Here is a 16,097-nt window from a genome sequence, read left to right as displayed (position 1 = left end):
ATCCACACGATCATCTGAAATCATTCATTCAAATTGCAAATGCATTTCGATTACCTGGTATAACAGACGATGCTCTGAGACTAACACTTTTTCCATTTTCTTTGAAGGACCAAGCTAGAGCATGGCTCAATGCATTTCCACCGGGATCCATCACCACATGGGGGTCGTTAGTGGAGAAGTTCTTAACAAAATTCTTCCCACCTACTCGCCACGCTGATATCAGAGAGGAGATCATCTCCTTTAGACAATATGATCGTGAACCTGTTCACGAGGCGTGGGAGAGATTTAAAGAACTAATCAGGAAATGTCCGAACCATGGCTTACCGGCATGCATCCAGATAGAACATTTCTTTAGAGGTTTAGATCATCCTACTAAGATGATGCTAAACAATGCTGCCAACGGAGCCTTTACAAAGAAGACATTCAACGAGATAGTTGACATCCTAAATGACTTAGCTTCACACAACGAACTATGGTGTTCGCAAAGATCTAGGGCAGCACCAAAGAAGCAAGATCCAGCTGGAGTTTTGGCTCTGGACATTGTGACCTCGATGCAAAAAGAGATGGTTACAATGAACCAGAGGCTGAAAGAGATGGCATTGGGAATAAAAAATCCATTAGCCACGCCGATACAACCTGTGCAGTCGGATTATTGCACTCCTGCCCCTGTTTGCCAAGTCAACGATCTCATTTGTTCATTTTGCAGTGAAAACCATATCTATGATAATTGTCCACATAACCCTGCTTCTGTTTTTTATGTAGGACATGGGAACAATAGGAACTTTAACCCATATTCGAACACCTACAACCCAGGTTGGAGGCACCACCCTAATTTCTCATGGGGAGGACAAGGAGGTTCGAGCGGTTTTAATCAAGGGCAGAGCCAGCAGAACAAGCAGCCCTATGTTCCACCTACACAGCAATACATCCCACTACCGCAACAGCAGTACAATCAGAGAACACATACTCCACCAGTTCAAAATAACAACTCAAATCTTGAGAATATGATGAAGGAGTACATGGCCCGAACCGACGCAGTGATACAATCCCAAGCGGCATCAATGAGGAATTTCGAGACCCAATTGGGACAGCTCGCCAATGAATTGAAGAATAGACCACAAGGTTCTTTTCCAGGCCATACTGAATTACCAAAACGAGAAGGGAAAGAACAGTGCAAAGCTGTCACCCTCAGGAGTGGACTGGCATATGATGGACCAACAATGCCAACAACAGATGTACAGATTCCGTCCACTGAACCAATTGTAAAGATACCAGAAAATCCAACAACACCAGAAAAAGAAAATATTAGAAAAGGTAATGAGGACACCCCGAGTGTTCCTCCACAGGTACAGCCTTCTTTTACCCCTACTCCCCCGTTTCCACAAAGATTAGTTAAGAAAAAATAATGATTCCCAGTTTAGAAAGTTTTTAGATATTTTAAAACAACTGCATATAAATATACCATTAGTAGATGCTCTAGAACAGATGCCAAATTATGCTAAGTTTTTGAAAGATATAGTTTCTAGGAAGAAAAAAATAGGAGAGCATGAACTGGTAGCCATGACAAAATGTAGTAGTGAAGCTGTAGGCAGCCCGCTACCCATGAAATGTAATGATCCTGGCAGTTTTACCATTCCATGTTCCATAGGAGGAAAAAACTTAGGTAGGGCATTATGTGATCTAGGCGCTAGCATTAATCTTATGCCATTATCAGTTTTCAAATCTTTAGGCATAGGAGAAGCTAGACCTACTACGGTTACCCTCCAACTAGCAGATAGATCTATCATAAGACCTGAGGGAAAGATAGAAGATGTTTTAGTCCAGGTGGACAAATTCATTTTCCCTGCGGACTTTATCATTCTAGATTGCGAGGCGGACTTAGACGTTCCCATTATTTTGGGAAGACCATTTCTAGCCACTGGGGATACAGTTTTTAATGTAAGGAAGGGAGAAATTACAATGAGGGTAAATAATGAAGAAGTTAAATTTAACGTTCTAGATGCCATGAAATTACCAGGAGACTTTGAAGAGTGCTCTGCTATAAATAGCTTGAATCCTATTATGTTTGATGAGTTTTATGACTCGTTAGTTACAGAGATTGAAGAAGAGCTTGATAAGATAGCAGAAGGACCAGAAGATGTGGCTAATCCTATTGAAAAAATACAAAAAGAAGAATGCAAGTCGTTACTTCCGTCCATAGTGGAACCACCCACGTTGGAGCAGAATCCATTGCCGTCGCATTTGAAATATGCGTATCTAGGGGATAACGACACTTTACCAGTTATTATAGCTTCCAATTTATCACCTACTAATGAATATTCTTTATTGCAGATTTTGGAGAAGCACAAAAAGGCCATTGGATGGACGATAGCAGATATCCGAGGGATAAGCCCAGCCTTTTGCATGCACAAAATTCTATTGGAAGAAGATGCTAAGAACTCTATTGAGAGTCAAAGGCGGTTGAACCCGAAGATGAAAGAGGTTGTAAGGAAAGAAATTCTTAAATGGCTTGACGCCGGTGTTATATACCCAATATCCGACAGCAGCTGGGTAAGCCCAGTACAGTGTGTACCAAAGAAAGGGGGTATAACCGTGGTGGCCAACGAGGAGAATGAGCTCATCTCAACCCGAACTGTGAGCGGGTGGAGAGTTTGCATTGATTATCGCAAACTCAACAAGGTAACAAAGAAAGACCATTTTCCTCTCCCGTTTATTGACCAGATGCTCGACCGTCTGGCAGGTAAGGATTTCTATTGTTTTTTAGATGGATATTCGGGTTATAATCAAATTACTATTGCTCCAGAAGACCAAGAGAAGACAACATTTACGTGTCCGTATGGTACGTTCGCTTTTAGGCGAATGCCCTTTGGACTATGCAATGCACCCGCGACTTTTCAGAGGTGTATGATGGCCATCTTCTCTGACATGGTAGAAAATATTCTAGAGGTTTTTATGGATGACTTTTCTGTTTTTGGAAATTCTTTTGACGCCTGTTTAGTTAATTTGGAGAAAGTATTGGAGAGATGTGAACAAACAAACCTAGTCCTAAATTGGGAGAAGTGTCATTTCATGGTACAAGAGGGTATTGTTTTGGGTCACAAAATTTCCAAGCAAGGAATAGAGGTAGACCACGCTAAGATAGACATCATTTCAAAGCTACCTCCTCCTACAAATGTCAAAGGGATTAGAAGTTTTTTAGGGCATGGGGGATTTTACCGCCGCTTTATAAAAGACTTTGCTAAAATTTCTAAACCCTTGTGTCAATTGTTAGAACATGATAGACCATTTGTTTTTGATGATGACTGTTTAAAATCATTTGAAATGTTGAAAGTTGCTCTAAGTTCAGCTCCTATAATTATCGAACCTAATTGGGATTTACCTTTTGAGCTCATGTGTGATGCTAGTGATTATGCAATAGGAGCTATGTTAGGACAACGTAAAAACAAGATCTTGCATCCTGTGTATTATGCTAGTAAGACTCTGACCGGTGCACAACTCAATTACACTACTACTGAAAAGGAACTGTTAGCAGTTGTGTTCGCCTTTGATAAGTTTAGGTCTTACTTGATAGGCACAAAAGTCATTGTTTTTACTGACCATTCTGCTTTAAAATATTTATTTGCTAAAAAAGATGCTAAACCACGTTTGATACGGTGGATTTTGTTACTTCAAGAGTTTGATATTGAAGTTAGGGACAGGAAGGGTACTGAAAACCAAGTTGCTGATCACCTGTCTAGATTGGAATCCCCGCTCTGTGATGATGGAACTGTTATACGTGAACGGTTTATTGACGAGCAACTCTTGCGAGTTGATTTAGTTCCGTGGTATGCCGATATAGCAAATTATTTGGTAAGTCGAATAGTTCCTTATGAGTTCAACAAGCAACAGGTAAAGAAATTTCTAAATGAAGTTCGATTTTATCGTTGGGATGAGCCTTTTTTATATAAGCTAGGACCTGACAATATCTTACGCAGGTGTGTCGCAGAAGAAGAGCACGAGGCGATATTAGACGCTTGTCATATGTCTCCATATGGAGGACATTTTGCAGGACACAAAACCGTAGCCAAAGTTTTGCAAAGTGGGTTCTTTTGGCCCACTCTGTTCAAAGATGCACATAAGTTTGCCCAGGTTTGTGACAAATGCCAACGGACAGGTAATATATCTAAACGCCACGAAATGCCTCAAACCCCGATCCTGGAGATTGAAATATTTGATGTGTGGGGTATAGATTTTATGGGTCCATTTCCATCTTCTAATGGTAAGCTTTATATATTGTTAGCAGTAGATTATGTTTCGAAATGGATAGAAGCCATTGCAACTGCTACCAATGATTCCAAAGTTGTCATTCGTTTTCTGCAAAAGCACATTTTTACGCGTTATGGAACCCCGCGTTGTCTGATAAGCGATGGGGGGGCTCATTTTGTGAATAGGTCTATGCAGAAGTTGCTGACTAAATACAATGTGCGTCATAGGGTTGCAACAGCGTATCATCCTCAGTCGAATGGGTTAGCCGAAATATCTAATAGGGAGATAAAAAACATTTTAGAAAAAACTGTAAATCTTAACCGTAGGGATTGGTCTTTTAAGCTTGATGATTCACTTTGGGCATATAGGACAGCATTTAAGACTCCCCTCGGCATGTCCCCCTATAGGCTAGTTTTTGGAAAAGCATGTCATTTGCCTCTTGAGCTAGAATATAAAGCATTTTGGGCTACTAAGAAATTAAATTTTGATTTGTTGGCTGCAGGTGAAGCGAGGAAGTTACAATTGTTGGAATTAGAAGAACACAGGCACTTTTCTTATGAGAATGCTAAGTTGTTTAAGGAAAAAACTAAACAGTGGCATGATAGGCGTCTTCGGCCGAACAATCTTCAAGAAGGTGATCTGGTTCTGTTATTCAACTCTAGGTTGAAACTTTTCCCTGGAAAACTTAAGTCTAGATGGTCTGGTCCCTTTCAAATTTTTAAAGTCTACCCATATGGGGCAGTGGATCTAGTTGACTCTAAGGGAAATGTTTTTAAAGTAAATGGGCAGAGACTTAAGCCGTATTTTGGAGAACCAGTGGATAGAGGAAAAACCTCTATTCAACTTTCAGGTCAATAAATTTTTGCGAAAAATGTTTTTTCCTTCTTATCCGTTTTTGAAAGAACAAAAGTAAAGGAAGGAAGTCTTTGTATCTTGTATTTTCTCTTTGTTTCATTATAAAGTTTTTCTTATTAAGAGAATGTTTTTGAAAATGTTGAAAAAAAGAAACAAAAAAAAAAGAAACAAAAAAAACATTGAAAAAAAAAAGAATTATGCAGGCGCCTGGCGCCTGCTCTTTGCGAAAATAAATCACGCAGGCGCCTGGCGCCTGCCCTGTTTTTCCAGCATTTCGAAAACTCTCAGGTTCGAGAAGTCGTGCAACATATCTACAACTTAAGGGCTTCATTGGATTTTGCGGTTTTACCTTCATAGTCTCCAGCGCTAGCTGCTATCCTTGGTCATCCATCTCCCAGTACTGACACTGATCCTAGTCCACAACCTCCGACTTCATGAAGGGGAGGTTCCTTCTTTGCTATTTTTTGTGTTTTCTTCTTTTGGTTAATGACGTAGTTTTCTAGCATTACTACGCATGTTTTTTTTTGTATTGATTATGTTTCGAGCTCAGTTGAAGCATGAATAAATTAGTATCGTTTATCTTCTGATCACTTAAAGTATGCCTTCACTTAACCTTAGTTTAGCTTTTCACATGCCTATTTTGAAGCATCTGTGCTGTGCATGTGATTTCATGTCGATGATGATTATAAGAGATTGTTGAGTTTTCTGTTCTATGCCTGACTAAGCTTTGAGCTATTTCCTTTGTTTATATGATAAACTCATTTTCTTTTATGTCTTTTTGATCTTTACAGACTTTAAGCTTTTTCTTTGCCCCTATATAGGAAGTCCTTGTCCTTTTTACTGTTAAGCCTTTTTCATCCGATGCAAAAGTCTTTTCCCAGTGAGGACACTGTCTCTCTTAAGTTTGGGGGGGACAGTCGTTGTGTCAGTCGTTGTTTCAAAAAGATAAGGTGTTATTTATATTTAAAAAATCATGCTATTTTCTTTTGAAAAAGAGTCAGTTGGAAAGAAAGAAAATGTTGAAAAAGCACTTAGCTAAAAAAAAAAATATATATATATATAAAAACGAAAGAAAGAAAGAAAAAAGTTGCAAAAGAGTAAAAAGAGTCTTGTTGAGAGAAAATAAGAGTGGGGAAAAGACTTGTGTTAGAAAGAAAAGAGCGGTAAAAACATTGAGAATTAAAGAAAATGTATTTATGATTCCCGAGTCCTACTGTAGACACCCATTTAGTTTTAGGTTGGGTGTTGACTTTGAAAATAGCAGTAAGGATGGTGATAAGTGACTTCGTGTTTCTCATTGTCGTCGTTTTATGACCTAGCTGTTAGTTTCAAAGTCTTTCTACGAGTAGCTGTGGTTGAAACCGATGTTAGTGTGTGGAAACCTCAGGGGCTAGTAGCCGGTCTTTCAGATGTAAAAGTCTTAGTGTAAGGAGGGAGTGTGCAGATTCCTTAGGGGTATTTGAAAACGTTTTCTGTTTGTGAAAGAGAAAAAAGATTTTGAAAGAAAAAGTTTTTATCATTTCAAACTTGGTTTATAGTGACTAAGTTTACAAAGGCAATAGAATGGTAGGCTTTGACATCTTTTCCTTGAGACAATTTATGATTGAACATCTCGGTTGCTTTTGCTTTTCCTTGTCCATGTGTTAGAAAGCTGATTAAAGTTGCTAAGTTTTGCTTGAGGACAAGCAAAAAGTTAAGTTTGGGGGTGTGATTACGCTTGTTTACATGCGTAAAAAGAAGGTTTTAGATGCTGTTTTTACTATGTTTCAGCTTTGTTTCGGATTTTTCTCGATCGTTTGAGTTCCAATTCATGCAAAATTCATATACTATGGTTTGTGGATGGCTTATGTTGTATTTATGACATTTTAGGACCATTTGGGAGTGCAAATTAATCAAAAGAAGCGAAAAGACGAAAAAACACCTCAGGAGGCGCCAGGCGCCTGGGAAGCCTGCAGAAAACAGTGTTTCTTCCAACTTTGCCCTTAATGAAACGCGTCTTCCAATGCGTTTTGGTGGTTCCAACCGATGCATACGTGTAGAAGAAGTGTTCCACTATCAGTTTGAGCACGATTTGGTCAGTCAAAGGAGTTGGGAATGGGTGATTCACCATCGTTTTAGGACCTACCTAACCAATTCTGCACAGCTATAAATTCCAGCAACTTCTCCACCAAATTCATCAAGCCTTGCTTCCTTCTCTTGATCATTTTTAGTGTTTCTTTGTTGCTTTCTAAGTACTTTTGAGTTGCTTTCATTAGTTGCTTTTGATTTTTAAATCCCGAGTACTTTACATTCTTTTATTGAGCTTTGTTTTGTTTCCATTTGTACTTAGTTATTTTCTACTTATTCAAATATATAAAAATCTAGCACTTTGCTTATCTTCTCTTTGCCTTTACTTTATCTTTAGTTAAGAGAGTTGTGTTTTTGGAGGAAAGAGCACGTGACACTCTCCCTTGCTTGAAAGAGAAGGGCGAAGCTCTCAATCCCGATAAAAACTCTCCGTTAGTTAACTTTTGTTTTTCACACATGCATTCCACATTCAACCATTTTACTTGCTGTATTTTCTTCAATATGTCTTTCTAAATTCCCGTCTCTAGCCCGGTTATGGATAGTTAGCCTTTTATGTCTAAAAAGGGTTGCTAAGAGGTAGTGTTTTTGCTTTCCATTCATTGCTCAACATGTTTTCCCAAAAAGTTAGGATTTAGAGAAGGCCACTGTAAGTCTTAACAAGTCAATACTGAAAAGGTTGCTTATTTGCATTGTTGAGTGGTTAAATCGAGGAGAGGAGCGCCTTAGACATAAGGGTTCCGCTTAAGTAGCCTAGACATAGGACCTTAACCCGAGGTTGCGACTATTTCCATCCTAAAACTAAGATATATCTCATAATAGACATATTAGGGAATGTCTTAGGACTTTGAACTTGCTTAGACATAAGTAAAGTGAGAAGCGTAGTCGTTAGTTTCTAAAGTAAAATGCATATTATCCTTAGCATGTCCTTGATTCTTTGTTGGCTAACTTGAAGTAAATCGGGCTAGGTTTTCTTATTATAAGTCCAAATCCCAAATCCAAACCATTATTTGTGACCACTTCCCATTTTACAAGAATCACTCATTCCAACATTCACTATTCTTTAAAACTTTAGAGTTTGGAAATTGTTTAGAAGTCCTTGAGGATCGATACTTGGATACTCCATCCATTTTATATTACTCTGACAGGTGTGCGCTTGCATCTATATAATTGTTACCACGCTTAGTGCGTGCGTTCAGCATAAACACCCAGTCACCAGGCAATAAACATTACCACAACAATACTCAACAGTTTAGCAAAGCAGAAATCTCACCATTTTCATCGACAAATATCCAACACTACTCCAAGTATTTCGACCAACACAACGAGAATTATTTAGCACAATGATGTAACAAATTAGCATTAAACGCCACAAAACCAGCAAATTAGAGTCCATTAAGCATACATTAACGCACGCACACGCCCCTTGTCTACTTACTTTGTTATGTCCCAAAACTCTCACAAGAGTCCTACTTGCTACTACGCCATGCCTCATGCATCAACAATCTCATAACAGTCCAATATGCGATACACCGAAATGATCATATGTAAAAGCCAATCAATCTAAAATAGTCCAACATGATCCAACAGCTCCAACAGGCATCGTTCACAGAAAAAGCACAATCAACCACTTAACCAAAATATAATTGATAAATACCCAGCATACATCAAACACAACCGATTTCTCATAAATATTCAATATGCTTTCGAAACAACAGATTATAGTACCGGTATACAAATTTCATCATGAAAACCAATTAGAACATAATAACAATTCAATCATAGTCATCCAAAATTACCTGACTACAATTTATTCACACAACCACATAATTTTTCCAAGATATATCAACAGTTTTATCAACAATGACGTTTACTAAATGATAACAACGACAAGCAACATGCAAATATCACACATGGGCACACGAGCAAAAAACCATATCATATCAGCACACAACAACCAATCCCTCCAGTAAGAACTACTTACACAAGGTCCCAAACTGCTACTAAGCTCGTCGAAGGGTTCCTAAATCCAAAAGCATCCAAACTTGATTAGAGTTCATACTAGAAACACTTAAGTTGGATCGAAACTAAGCTTAGGTGATTCGTTACCTAAAACTCCCCCTAAAACCTCTTGGGTTAGGAGTGGGTCGATGCCGAGGATGTTCAGGTTCCCAAAATTGAGTTCCAAAGGCCAAAGGCTTGCTGGTCCGACGCCAAAAAGCGATGGGTAACGCTGATTTGGGTCCGATTTGAGGTTGGTCAGCGCCGAACCAATACCGAATAGAGTGGGTATCACAAATCGACTTCGCACACGGGTGGGTATCATGTATCCGGCTTCGTTTGGTTGTGGGTAAACTCCAAACGGGTCGGAAAGCTACTGCTAGCGTCGGGGAGGGCTGAACGCACCAGATCTGGGCTAATCGAGGAGTTGCGTCACCATTTCAACCGCTGAAGAACGTCGGGACGCCATGAACTGAGGCAAAAATCGTCGGAACGCCATGACCCGCTGCTGCAGCACTGTCTAGTGCTCGGGCTGCCGTAAAACTGACGCAAAACATCGAAGAGAAGATGACCGCAAGGATGCGCCACCTTAGGAAGTCATCGCGCGTCGGGTCAGTTACCGGAGGAACGTCGAGGGGACGAGCGTGTTCGGGTTCGTGGGTCGCCGCCGAATAGTCGGGCCGCCGCAGAATGAATCGCCGCCATGGGTGCCGCCGGTAGCCGTTGAGCTGCTCCATAACCATGGAAAACGCATTTGCTCCGTGGGTCTCCTTTTAAGCCGCCGCCACCGCTGCCATTGTTGCCAACACCGGAAAGTGGCCGGGGAGAAAAGAAGAAGACGGTGGGGTGGGTGTGACGGCTACAAGGAGAATGAGGGGGAAAGGGAGGCCACTTAGGGTTTTCTTTGTTTTATGTTTATTTTATTTAATTTGCTTTTAAACCAAAAAGCCCACATTCTCAATTTTTAAAGAATCCTCTTAATTAGTTTTAAAAAAAGAAAAGTCCAACTCCCAACTCTAATGGAAAGCCCATGGGCTAGAGGAAACTATAATTCTATTTTCAAATAGTTCTAACGGTCCAAAACAAGAAACCCGAAATTTCACATTAGTAGTTAAAATAAAACTCACAATAATTCGAGATAAAATAATTAACTTTAACTCTAAGACCCAAGAATAACAATTCAAAGAAAAGTAGAATTTATGAAGGAAAATCCTAGAACCCCTGAATTTAATATTTAACTAAAAATCTCCTACACTGATCGAGAACTTAAATTATCTTAATCCAACGAAATTAAACTTAATTCTACTTTAGCCAAAAATTAGAATTTCAAAATTATAAAATCCAAGAATTAAAGTTATCAGCTTAGGGAAAAATCCAAAAACACTATTTATCTCTAAAAAGACGAGTCAGAGAACGTGGGGCGTTACATCAATTTTGTCATTTTTCTTATTTGAAAGATTCGGAGTTCTCTCAACTTCTTTTACTTTTATCATGGTCGGTCATCTTCTGAGTCAGGGAGAATCATACTAAGGCCCTGCGCAGGTTAGGGCGACGTTGCTGGACGTTATAGGACAGAACTAAAGATAGAGAGTAGTTCGAGTAGTTCTTTAGACGTAGTAGTCCTTCCAGCTCGGGTCGGACTGAACCTAATTTAGAACCACCACCTCATGTAGAGGGACCCTCTTCCCAATGTATTGAGGATGAACTTAGGGAACTTAGGGATCAATACAAGATCACAGAGAATATTAGGATGCGCTTGCCTCAGGTCGGTGAGCATCTAGATAATCCTCCTTTAGGATGAGTTGGAATGTATCTCCAGATGTTCAAAAGAGGGATTTGTCTTCCCCTCACCCTTTCATCCAATGTTTTTTGTCAGCCACCAACTTATCCTAGCTCAGCTTGCATCGAACGGATGGGCCACTCTACTGGGTTTGTACTACATGTGGTGGGGTATCAGTGCGGGTGAGTCCGACCTGCTGTTCGATGTTGGCCAGTTCTTCGCAACCCACCTCATAAAGCCATACAAGGAGCATCCGGGTCGGTATTACATATCGGCTCAGAATTCCTTTACCAAAATTATCCACACCCCGTCAGCAAATAAATGGTTCCTCGTCTCAGGGGATTGGCTGATGACCAGGGACGAGAGGCCATATTGTCAAGTCCCTATAGAGTTTGGGGATATGGGTAAGTCTCTAGGGGTCGGTTCATTTTTTCATCTCGGTTCATCGCTTAGCTCTGATGATGCTTGTTTTGTTTTGTAGCTTTACCACATCCTCCACCTTAGATTAGCGAACACTCTTTGAAGATAAAAGAGAGAATCAAGCAACTGGATCGACTCTAGTTCGAAGACGTTCTAGACGACGTAAATTTGCACCAGTGTGGTCTTGGTCAGTTAGATCCCGAATGTTCACACCGACTCGGAACAATGGTGTCTATACTCTACAACTCGATGAACCGCAAACGTTCTACAAACCGAACTGCTCCAGGCGATACGCCTTAAAATAGAGGGAGGTCGGATGGAACCGCATGTGCGCCGGAGGGATCTTCGCGTGCAGTCCGAGCTGATCCTTTACAAACAGTGTTACCCTTCCAATACTCACAATCGAAGAGTCATTCGGCGGACCCAAAGGAGAAGCGCTCAGAGGAGGCTTCATCTCGTTCTCCTCCATAATCAATCAGCATCAACTCAGAGGACGAAGCTCAGCCCACACTTCTACCGAAGTTGGACTTTTCTTACCCCTTCAAGCTGAGTTTTAATGGAGAGTCTGTCAGGGATGCCGCAATGCAGGCATACAAGGACAGCTTGACGTGCATGCTACAAGACAATTAGAAGGTCTTTCTGGAGAAGCCAGGAGATTACGTTCAGGGGTTGATCGATCAGCTAGCCCAATTGCACTTCACTACGTGCCACACCAAGGCTATTGTGAGCCAAAAGCTGATGGCTCGGAAGATCAGCTTCCAGCATGAGCGGGAGGCCACGAAGAGGACCAATGAGCTGAAGGTTGAGCTGACGAAGGCTAACAAGGAAATTAACGAGTTGACCAAATCAACAAGCTCTAGGAAGAATCTTCTCTGTCAAGCTCGGGTGGATATAAAGCCCATGGAGGCAAAGGCCAAAGCGGCTGAGGAGCGAGTCGACAAGGAAGTGGCTGAGCGTGCTGCGGAGAAAGCTGACCTTGCTGCGAAGTTAAAGAAGTTCGACTTTTTGGAATCAGCAATGAAGAAACTTCCTGGTTTCGACGATCTGGTTCGGAACCTCGCTGACAAGGAGTTCGACATTGTTGTAGTCGAGGTGAAGAAATTGGCGTCTGACCTGGACTTGGCCCCCTCATACGCGGCCTTCGAAGCTGCCATGGAAGAGGATTATGTTGAGGTTCTAGTGGAGAACCAGGGAGAAGTTCATCCTGATGATCAAGGTGTTGCTGAGGGTGCCTGACTGCAGTCAGCTTTGCTATTTTTTGTGTTTTTTTTGTTCAAGTTTGTCGGGTCGGGGCGTTTATGCCTCGGCTCGATTTGCTCTGTACTAGCTGAGCTTTCCGTCTTTCTAACTTTCAAACCATTAATGAAAATGCTTTTTTTTTGCTTTACTTGTTATTTTGATGTTGTATGGATTCGATATCTAACCCGAGTTGCGATATGTGACTGATATGACCCTATGATATGGATAGTTTAGTACACATTAGGATTTAACACGACTAGTTTAATGAGGGGGTCTGATCCGAGCTAGGCAATGAATTAACATCTCATGCTCAGCTCTGATATCATTCCCCGGCCCCATTTTAAGTGCAACTCAGCTAAATGATATATACTTGAATATCAAGGGTTTGCGTTTATTAATGATGTGTACAACCTAATTACATTTAGATTGTTTTACATTCATTGATAATAATGAAGGGATGTGAATCCCGCAGCGGAAACGGATTTTCGTTGCTGATTTTCGGGATACAAAATCGAGTTTTAAAGAAGAAAATACAGGGGAAATTCCAAACCTTTGAAGAACGTTTCATCAGTAAATTCCCCTCGAACACCACCACCGAATCTTCCTCGCTATCCTCTTGGGTCTCGGGATCGTGCTTGTGGTAGCACCTTGATTGAAGAGTGGGAGAAATTGAGAGAATATTGAGAGAAATTGTTGTGAGTTTTCTTTTTTTTTTCTGTTCTGTTACCACTGTTCTTCACCTTCTCCAACACTTGGAGAAGAAGAAGAAGGGTGACGTGGGGTAACTCCCCACGTCACAACACCTCCCACTCCCCTACAATTTTGCAGAGGAGTTAATATTAATAATAATATCAATATCAATATTAATATATATATATAATATATAATAATAATTAAAATATATATATAATAATTAATATATATATAATTAATTAATCAAATTAATTAATTTAATTAATTATTAATCCAATTAATAATTAATAAATATATATATACATAAATAATTAACACTTAATTATTTATAAAATTAGAATCATATTCTAAAACATTTCTCTCGTATAACCTATAGTTTTAATGTACATGTTATGCACATTATTTTTAACCTATAGTTTTAATATGAATCTTATTCATATTAATTTTATTTGAATCTCATTCAAATAATATCTCTCATAATATATAGTTTTAATTTACAATTAACTATATATATTATAATGTATCAATATACATATAATCCCTTAAGTAATTTGAACAATTCAAATTCTTCCAAAACATTTGATCCTCGTTTTACCCGTTATGAGCTAGCAAGGGGACCTAATGGACCTACAGATCCGAAGCTCCAATGATGCAAGATTAATCGGTCAAACTCATTGACCGAGTTAATCTAGATTCATTAACTACGGGTCATTTCACTAAAGACCCGCAGTTGCACTCTTCTCACTGCAGAATGTTTTCGTGTCCAGGGATATACGACCATTAATGACGAGTCAATCCTTCACGAGTGTTCGTAACTCAAGTTGGGTCAAATTACTGTTTTACCCCTGAGTTACATCTTACTCCTTAAACACCACTGCTCCTCTAATGAACAACCCGGTTATGGTCCAACCAATAACCGGAAGTCCCTCTCGGCCAATGAGAGGGTGGGGCCCCTTGTTCAAGTCCCGGAGTCAGCATTTAAGGGAACACTCATCTACTCCCCTAAAGTCGGGGAGGAGTGAATTCCATCTTGTGAAGTTATGTTCTCAGCTCCTCACTCGGTCTCGTCCCCAAAAAGGTAGGAATGTTGAGTCGGCGACTCGGGCCACTCTCACCCATACAGATCAAAGAACGAGCCCTCACGGGCAGGAATCCATAACTCACTCAGGATTGAGAATGAGTTGCCTGGTCATCCTAAAAAATGGCAATCTATTAGTTAACGGTGTTACATCTAAAGATTGCCTATTTCGCAGTCCGATCTTATACAAACTCATTGTATAGGATACCCCCACTCGTATGTCTCCACATGAACTACCTGGATCGAGTCGTCTGTAACCTTTACAGAGCGGGCCGTATCTATAGTGTTGCCAGGATAAGGTACCCAACCTTATCCATATACTATAGACCCTTTAGGTTATTCACGGGACATTATCTATTCATATATCAGGGGTATATCAAATATATACCCTGTATATCAACTATATACCCAGTATATATATTGTCCCGATTACATCAAAAATAACCTTGGATGTTTAGTTTATTGGATTTTGGACAATGCAAAGCTATGATTCAACAACAAATTTATTGAATAAAACTTTATTAAATAGACATTTGTTTTTACAAAATACAAACTACGAGTTTAGGGCAACACACTCAACAAATAAATATGCAAATGATCAGCGTTCTAGGGATGAGGCAACTTATTGTCGTTCAGGTCAGCTATGATGTACGTTCCGGGCCGAACTACTACACGAACTTTGTAAGGTCCCCTCCCAATTTGGATCAAGGGCCCCTACATGAGTCAGCACCTTCTTGAGGACTAGGTCTCCTACCTTGAATGTTCGAGGCTTCACTCTTGCGTTGTAGTACCGAGCCATGCGATTTTGATACTTGGCTCGGTAGAGTTGAGACTAGGCTCGCTTTTCCTCTATGAGGTCAAGGTTAAGCAGCAGTGCTTCGTCGTTTGCTTGCTGATCAAAGTTTTCGACCCTTCTCGTTGGCAATCTGATCTCGACAGGGATGACTGCCTCCGAGCCGAACGCCAAACTGAAGAGGGTTTCGCCAGTCGCAACTCGAGTCGTGGTGCGATACGACCAGAGTACTTCGGGGAGATCCTTGGCCCAGTGGCCTTTGAGCGCTTCCAGCTTCGTCTTCAACCCTCGTTTTATAATTTTGTTTATGGTCTCGACCTGCCCGTTGGCTTGAGGGTGCGCGGGGGACGAGCTGAAGGGCATGATACCGAGGTCATCGCAGAACTTGTTGAAGCGTGTGTTATCGAATTGTTTCCTGTTATCAGTTATGAACGCGTAAGGGATGCCGAACCGATAGATGATATTCTTCCACACGAAGCTGGTGACGTTCTGCTCGGTTATCTTCACAAACGGCTCAGCTTCGACCCACTTGGTGAAGTAATCTGTGGCATCTATCGCGTGGTTGACCTAACCTTTGTCGGTTGGAAGATGTCCGATCAAATCCAGGCCCCATTGGGCGAATGGCCAAGGGCTTGAGATAGGAGTGAGGAGCTCGGGGGTCGGTGCGGTATACTGGCAAAGCATGGCATTTGTTGCACTTCCTGACGAACTACTTTACGTCGTGATCTAGGCTCGGGCAATAGTAGCCTTGCATAATTATCTTTGCAGTCATAGACCGAGCTATAGAATGATTTCCACAGATCCATTTATGGACTTCTCCCATCACGTAGTTCGCTTCATCCAGGTCGAGGCATCCCAAGAGGGGGAGAGAGAAGCCTATTTTGTATAGATCTCCTTTTTGCAAGACATAGTGGGTCGTTCGGCATCCC

General features: G+C 40.7%; 1 non-coding gene across 1 annotated transcript; it reads right to left on the bottom strand.

The window, feature by feature from the left end:
* Positions 1-215: 215 nt before the first annotated feature.
* Positions 216-322, bottom strand: LOC148210729 (small nucleolar RNA R71). The gene has a single exon (XR_015792021.1). It is a non-coding gene; the product is annotated as a small nucleolar RNA R71 (small nucleolar RNA).
* Positions 323-16,097: the final 15,775 nt, after the last annotated feature.

Source organism: Momordica charantia (genome assembly GCF_013281855.1).
Source record: "Momordica charantia cultivar OHB3-1 chromosome 6 unlocalized genomic scaffold, Mcharantia_2.0 BLBB01000006.1, whole genome shotgun sequence".
Taxonomy (NCBI): Eukaryota; Viridiplantae; Streptophyta; class Magnoliopsida; order Cucurbitales; family Cucurbitaceae; genus Momordica; species Momordica charantia.
This window is presented reverse-complemented; position numbering and strand designations above follow the sequence as displayed.